Here is a 7,595-nt window from a genome sequence, read left to right as displayed (position 1 = left end):
CTTTGTAAATCGAAAGATTGAGAAAAGAAAAATAATAATATATCAATATGAAATAAAGGTATACAGGTATGTCTGTCAATTACAAAATTAACTTCTTGAAATGTGGAGGAGGGGCAGTCTTACCATTGTAAGTACAATTTTTAGCAAATTATTTACATATAGATTGAACTTTATAGCTACAATTCGGTATCATTGTTCACAATTCATTTTGATAATTTGGTTTCACAGCATTTTCAATTTTCTTTAAAAAAAAAAAATCATACTGCTAAATTGAAAAAAGTGACAAAACTCCTGTAGAAAAATTTAAAAAAACAGATGTCGCGCTTGTTAATCACTAATCCACTATGACTCTAAGACTCTCCAAAGCTCCTAACCGGTCGGATTATAAACATTTACTTTATTTGGACTCCAGGAATCTCCAAAACAGTGGAGGGGTCAACTAAGAAGAAGAAGAAGATTGTAATTTCTCTTCTAATAGTTTTAGTACTTTTAGTCAGCATAAGAACTTCTCTTTAGCATCAAAAGCATGACCAGAATTTTCTCTTTCCATATATTGTTATTATCATTATTATTATTATTATTTATTCGACCATAAAACAAGAAATTCAGTTATACAAAGTTAACATAATAAATGCAATTATCTTAGAAATAATAAAGAGAAGGAAATGAGAAGCAAGGAGAAGAGGAAAAAAATGCTGGTAACCTATGGGCTATAGCTAGCTATAGGGTTCACAAAAAAAGATGATATTTCACAATCCCATAGATATATACCCTCTACCTCACAGTAACAAAACTAATAATAATTTTACAACATAAGTATATAAATCATCAATCATTTGCAAATCCTGATTCCAAATTAAAGACACAAAATTAATTAAAAAAACAGGATGGAAGATATACAAGATCAATATACAAAATAAAAGATATACAATTAAGAAAAATACAAGATAAAAGATAAATATAAATATAAAAAGATAATAAAAATCTCATAGATATTATCTTATAAATATATATGATAAATATACAATATATGTTTATGACAAATATACAATTATATCACCTCACATATATATATTTGCATAATTGCATGCAGTTAAAAAATGATCTTAATTCCAAAGTTGTGCACTTTTGTCCCCCTCAATGACGATGATATGCTTTACAAAATTTAATATCCTACATTTCAGACAACAGTCCAATGAATTTTTTGTTGATGTCATTTTAATGTTGTTGTGGTTTGTTAATGATTAGTAAATATATATATTTTGTTATTGCATATACATTATATGGTTGGTCTTTCTTTCTTTTCTTTTAGTTTTAGTGCATGTCTCTCTTGATTATAGTTTGCTTTTAATATTCTGTTTGTTTTTTATTTTCATCTTTTATTTTTTGTTTTATGTTCTCTCTTTGCGTGTATGTATGTTCGTGTCATTATCACACAGTCACAAATCTCAGCTCATGCAGCTCTATCGGCATGATATGATCGGTCAGACGGTCAGTCACCTCTCAAAAATTCACGTGTGGTCATGCAAGGCCAGGGTCAGGGAGAGATACGGCGGCACTAACGCCCCCGCGACCGACCGAGTCCCTGGGCTTGAAAGTAGCGATCATGTGCATCTCACATCTCACTGTCACCAACCGTACGTGACCATGCCAACCAACCAGGAAACGAAACAAAATATAAATCACAGTCACAACAAATCCAAACAGCATAATAAATATTATTATTATTATTAATATTTTACCCAATTCAACAACTCAAAATATGCAGGTATGTAATACTTTACTAAACTAAAGTACTTACTGCATTTAAGACGAGTTCTTTCAACACATTTTCATTAACATTACTTCTCCCGCGACGAGTCTAATGTCGCTCTTCGAATGTCATGATCCAAAATCATAGCACAATTATTATTAATCAATATAATAAACGCGTTTGGAATCGGGTAATCGGCGCAGAAAATCATAAATCGAATATAATTATGGTGTCTCTAAACAATCAAAAGTAACAGGAAACCAAAACTATCCTAAAAGGTCCGCGAATAAAGTCCTTTCAAAATTATACGAAACATAATATATAGGAACAAGGGCTTATAGAAACATCTTCATGTATGAAAACTTAAAATTTGCTTTTTCTGTGTTTATTGTTTCGTTTTCTTCTTATTTTAATTTTTGCTGCGAAATGGATGCGGATCGACTGAGGTGCATGCATGTAAAGTAAGATACACCGACAAAATGGTACGTATAGACAGCTCATATAGCAGAAACAGAATTAGACAGCAATAACCATCTGATTTGGGTCATTTCTTTAATAAAACTGACATTTGTTGTCATTCCCCAATAATCGGAGGTCTAGTGGAGCCAGACGTAGTCTCAGTGGAACAACCGACGATTAGAGAGACTGAAGCTTTCGGTCTAAAACAGAATATGACGATAATCATAATTATGATACATGTGAATTTCTGTCTCTTTCCCATTCTCCCTATGTCTGTCGAAAAACAAAAACAAAAACAAACATGTAAACATTGCTAATTTTCTATAAGTGAAATATAACGACTAAATCCACGCATTTACAAAATGAATACATATTCTGTAGGCCTATATAAAGAAGACATCACAGTTTTCATTATTTTGTTTATGATATCTTACAAACTTTATTTCGATCGACTGCATGCTTTCAACGTCAGATGACTTAAGTGCTATTATTTGCTTGTTTTATTTAAAAAAACTACTGCTTTGGTTTTCTAGCTTTTTTTATCTTCATGATAATAATAATAATTGTAGAAATAATAAATTCACAAGAAAATGGTTTCAATTCAGGAATTTGTTTACTCAAAATGATATTTTTTCTGAATTTGTTTTTCTTTCCATGAGTGTTAGAAATGAATTATTGATTTGTTAGTTTTCTGTTAACTCAACAGCTCAACAATACTTGTATCTTGAAAAGCCAATTTTATTTTATTCATGTTATTATGTAAATTACCTTGAATATATATTTTTGTATGTGTTTCAAATGAAAATCAATAAAATCCCTGTGGAGGGAAAAATATGGGGAAAAAAAAAATAATAATAATACATTACATTTATAATGTGCTTCACACAATGTTTCTAAGCGCAAGAGAATTGAAGAAAGGATACGGAAGGAAAAGTAAGAAATACTAAATAAACATGTTAAAAACATTGAATTACAAGTAAACGGCAAAAAAGAATGTGACATTACACAAAATAAGGACTGCATCGAAATTGATTGAAATATATAAATAAACCAGATATGCACTCAGAATTGTAATAAACCATGTGAAATATCAAAATGCAACTTTAATACAAATTATTATATTCAATGTAATATAACAATTATGCATCTTAAATACATATCATACAACATTATGCAAAAGAAATTACAATATCATTAAACTGCCACATCACTAAACTGTAAAATAAGGAATCCGAATTATCATAAACCATGTAAAATATTCAAATACAACTTAAATACAAATGATCATGCAAACAGCTAGTGTTGGGGTTTGTGAACCTGGCTGTCGATCCCAAAAGCTCAATGTGACCCAGTGTACATTAATTAATAATCACCTGCGATGTAGGCCTATACCGTATAATTTATGTTCCAATTCTCATGATATAATATGAAACAATAATTACATGTACTTGAAATCATACACAGTCCATTTTAAACCATTCCAAACCATTACAACATTGTATTATATATCCCCCCCCCCCCCCCAATATTTCAGGTGGGGGGATGGCCTGTACAATCATCCCCCCCCCCCCAATAATTCACCATAACAAAAAATTAAAAAAATGAAGAGAAAAATTAATGATGAGAGCCCGATGAGAGTAGTTAATGGTTATTACTCGCAAGATGACCATCAATATACGGTGCCAGGTAAAAATGTCAGAGGTAAAAATGTCAGAGGAAAAAATGTCAGGGGTAAAAATGTCAGAGGTAAAAATGTCAGAGGAAAAAATGTCAGAAGTAAAAATGTCAGAGGATAAAATGTCAGAGGAAAAAATGTCAGAAGTAAAAATGTCGGAGGAAAAAATGTCAGAGGTAAAACTGTCAGAGGAAAAAATGTCAGAGGTAAAAATGTCAGTCGTAAAAATGTCAGAGGTACAAGCAAAAAAAATTGAGTGCAGTTATAATATCTCAGCACTTTTATCACACAGAATGTCGAGACGTACTGCTACTGCATGGGCTAGTCTATTATATTCCTTTCTTCCATAATGTAAATTTTATAAATGGCTGTGTGTTGTATTTCGTACATGTCCTGAGGATAATACAATGTGGACAATAGATTTTGAAATTTATTTTGTTGTGATCAGTCTTGCATATTTATATGTATGAATGTCTAACATTTTTTGATATTTTGAATTGGTTGATGTGTTAATGTTTGTGAAACGGACCGGTTTGGCCGGTGGCAGCCTGCAACATAGCCCGTGTAACGTTTCAGAGACGAACAAAGTCCAAACGAAGAAATGAAAGTTCTCGACAAAAGTCAAGTGGTAAAGTGAGTAGTGCATTTCGTACAAATAGTTACATATAATCACGAGGAATCACGAAAAGTTACATATAAGGGCTGGGCGCCCCGAACTCTGCTAAAGCTTTAGTACTTCATAAGAAAATCAAGAAGTCGCTCCGAAAAGTAAAAACTCGCACCGAAAACTAAAAACCCGCTCCAAAAAGTAAAAGACCGTCTCGATTCAGAAGCTCGTCCCCATTTTAAACTCTCCGAAAATTATAAATAACGATGTAATTTAAATCGAACCTCTGCAAAGCGCGCGCTTCTCTGGAATGTGATGGTGCGGTTGGCATTTAAAGATAAAGTTGAGTTCTGGTCTTGTGATTGCATTGTGAAAGAAACGGTGTGGAAGCAATCAGAAAAGGTTGATCATCTAGCATAAACATGTAAGTATTGGTGTGTAGTGCAAGGTTTTGGAGTCATCAAAATGATAAAATCTTTGGCACAGTCTTGGTAAAGTAACAAGCACTGTACACAGACAGATATTGATATGGGACTACACAAACATATGGCATACAAATCGGGCCTCATTTTAAAGCTGTTACTTGTCATATCTGGGATATGAAGTCATTTGAAATAGATTTTCAGGGAATAACTTTTTTCTTTGATGTTCTTCCACACTTGCATAATAAGAATGATAAACGCTCACAAATTATTGTTCACCTTTCCCTCAACCTCTGTAATTGATGTAACATGGGCGGCTTTCTGCTTTGTATCGGAGTAACAAAGCTGCTTATTGATTTTTCCCAGACTATTATATACCGCAATAGTAATCGACAATATTTTATTGCAACGTGCGCACTTCGGGAATGTGATGATGCGGTTAGCACTGATAACATGGGTTTTTGCTTTGTTTCAGAGTATCAAAATACCAAGCCCTCAAGAAAGTGAAATTGTCGGAAATATGCATTTATTGGAATTACATATAATAGTAGTCATTGCCACGCAGTTAAAATGTCTAACAATCTTCAAAAGTGAAGGAGAAGTTGGGGGGGGGGGGAAGGTTCATAGATATCTGATCCTATTTTGTGGGCTGTACTGACTTTTCTTTTTATTTAATGATTACACCATGGAGCGACAACTCAGCCTATAAAACATGGCCAAACTTCTCGATTTTAGAAATCTTTTCCCCCAGAAGTTTACTCAGTGTACCAGTACCATTTGCTTATACAAAAGCATAATATACCGGTACATAAATGTTGAATAAGGCAGACTAATGGAACATGCATGGTTGCTACTCCGAGTTTCACGCCTTGCAAGCGATCATCAAACAACTGATAGCATTCGTCAAAGTACATGATTCCTCTACAACCTTGGTACAAATACGCTCAAAATAAGACTCAACTAATACAATACAATACAATAAGACTAATACAATACCTGAATACAATACAATAAGAATACTCATGAGTAATTCCAATTGTATTTTATTAGTTAAGTCTTATTTTAGGGGTATTTGTACCAAGGTTGTAGGATAATCATGTACTTTTAAGACTGTTATCAGTTGCCTGATGACTGATTGCAAGCAGGGCGCGAAACTCGGAGTAGAAACCATATCCCATTAGTCTGTCTTCTCTGCCTAGGCACTGACCACTGTTCGGAAGGATATATAGCAAAGCATATAAGAGGAAGGGGAGAGCAGCCAGCTAGGTCACCGTGCCCCAGAAGAAGAATACCCCCCCCCCCCCATCTTCCTTCGGCAATAATCGGGCAAAAAGTCACAATTTGGGGCCGAAAGGTAAATAATTTTAAACTGGGAAAGTGGAAAATAAAGCAGCGGTGAAATAACGACTGCAGAATATCCCTCGCTGTTCTTTTTCGATAAGCCTAATATATAACCCAGGTGTAACCATAACAAACTTTTCACATGCTTTTGTTTTTATTTTATACCTCTGACATTTTTTCCTCTGACATTTTTACCTCTGACATTTTTACCTCTGACATTTTTACCCCTGACATTTTTACCTCTGACATTTTTACCTCTGACATTTTTACCTCTGACATTTTTACCCCTGACATTTTTACCTCTGACATTTTTACCTCTGACATTTTTACCTCTGACATTTTTTCCTCTGACATTTTTTCCTCTGACATTTTTACCTCTGACATTTTTACCTCTGACATTTTTTCCTCTGACATTTTTACCTCTGACATTTTTACCTCTGACATTTTTTCCTCTGACATTTTTACACCGAGCCCAATATACACATTTTGCTATCTCATTTTCATAATACATACATATATAAATAGAAAACGAAGTAAATAAGACAACCGTATATGAGACAAGAATAAATTGAATTCTCACTCATACGGCTTCATCAGGAATTGATGAATTTATTCAATTTATTCAATCAACAGCATCATAGAAAAGCAGTGCGCCAAATGCAAAGCCTCAGCGTTAAAAAACAACGAGCTAAATGTTGAGCGCGAAGCGCAAAAGTACAAAAAAAGAAGTAGAAAGTGGGAGAGAGAGATAATGAGAGACGGAGAGGATACAGGCGCGTAGCCAGGGAGGCGGAAAGGGCGGTCGCCCCCCCCCCTAAAAAAAATAAAAAATAAAAACGCCGGCCAAAAGAGAGAGAGAGAGAGAGAGAGAGAGAGAGAGAGAGAGAGAAAGAAGAAAGGAAGAGGACTTAGGAAGAACAAGGATTAAGAGTCGAGAACGGTACAACGAATCGTCTTCTTTTTCTAATAATTAAATGATACGTCAAAGCTTCCGCGATTCGCGCGGGAGGGGGGGGGGGGGGCGAACTGAATTCAGTCAAGGATTAAGAGTCGAGAACGGTACCATATTGCTCCGATTGTCTCATTTTCGCTCGCGTGAACATTGCCAGCACAAACCACTGACCTCTACCTCCTGAACGGATCATCGCCCATTCCCATTCACTATACGTTACGTACTAAAAGGCTGTATTGTCTGACCGTTCATGAATATTCATGTTTTTGCTAAACTCGGCAAAATGTTTGCTTTTACTAAATGGAAAAATTACGGTGGGGGGTTGGATGAAATGGACAAAATGAAATAGGCAGAAGTGATCTATGATACTTCAGGCTTTTTATGTT

The sequence above is a fragment of the Strongylocentrotus purpuratus genome, unplaced genomic scaffold (genome assembly GCF_000002235.5).
Source record: "Strongylocentrotus purpuratus isolate Spur 01 unplaced genomic scaffold, Spur_5.0 spur5_scaffold_20, whole genome shotgun sequence".
Taxonomy (NCBI): Eukaryota; Metazoa; Echinodermata; class Echinoidea; order Camarodonta; family Strongylocentrotidae; genus Strongylocentrotus; species Strongylocentrotus purpuratus.
Note: the sequence above shows the minus strand (reverse complement) of the source record.